This window comes from Cryptotermes secundus, unplaced genomic scaffold (assembly GCF_002891405.2).
Source record: "Cryptotermes secundus unplaced genomic scaffold, Csec_1.0 scaffold3632, whole genome shotgun sequence".
Lineage (NCBI taxonomy): Eukaryota > Metazoa > Arthropoda > Insecta > Blattodea > Kalotermitidae > Cryptotermes > Cryptotermes secundus.
Genome location: NW_019734390.1, coordinates 32,761 through 33,603, shown reverse-complemented (window position 1 = coordinate 33,603; position 843 = coordinate 32,761).

The following is an 843-nucleotide window of genomic DNA, read 5'->3' as shown; positions in this document are numbered from 1 at the left end:
AAGGTAAAGTAAAGGGAAAGTTGTCCCTGTACTTAACTAATTAAGCGCTATGCCATGAAGGCGTATGAGTGGTCAGCTTCATGTCCCAGCCTCTTTACCTCTGGGGAAAGAGCCTCCAGTAACCTTTGGATAGGAGGTTGGGTAAACCCCAGAGCCGGTCAGGACAACGTGGAGAAGAGAAAATTCTTTACCCTACCAGGACTCGAACTCCGACCCCTTGATTGTCCAGCCTGCAGCCAGTCACTATACCGACTACATTATCCTGGCCCCTTCAAGACATAATTTTGTATTTCTCCAACAAGTTGGAACTTAACTGAGATGGACAGTGATTAGATTGGTTTATGAGATTTTGGGTTGTTACAGCAGCGGACATTAATACTGTAACGTGTTTCGTTACTGAAGACGCCGTAGAGATCGTTAATTGGTTTATTCAACAATCTACAAGAAACGGCTACAATTAATTGTCACACAGTTGCGGGGTTTCACACTTTATAACCCTATGCGCAAATCAGCTCACTCTGTGTTCAGTAGTCTACACGTTGACAGTAGGGGAGCTAGGTATCACTGTATCACACGCTCCCAATTACACAATCACACACACGTCCGGTTCTTCTTACCGCGACGGCTGCTATACTCCAACTATAGTCCGCTGACTGGAGAACTGTTGATAACACGCTCTCGTAAGCTTGCTCGGAACTATCTTCGGCGATGGCCACGTTATAACTCGGCGGCTGTACAACTGAAGTCGCCGACTGCTACAGTAGATCTCGCTGGTAGCCACATTAGAACTCACTGGTACCAGCTGTGCAGCTCACTTATATAGCTGCAGTGCTTGCCGGTTGC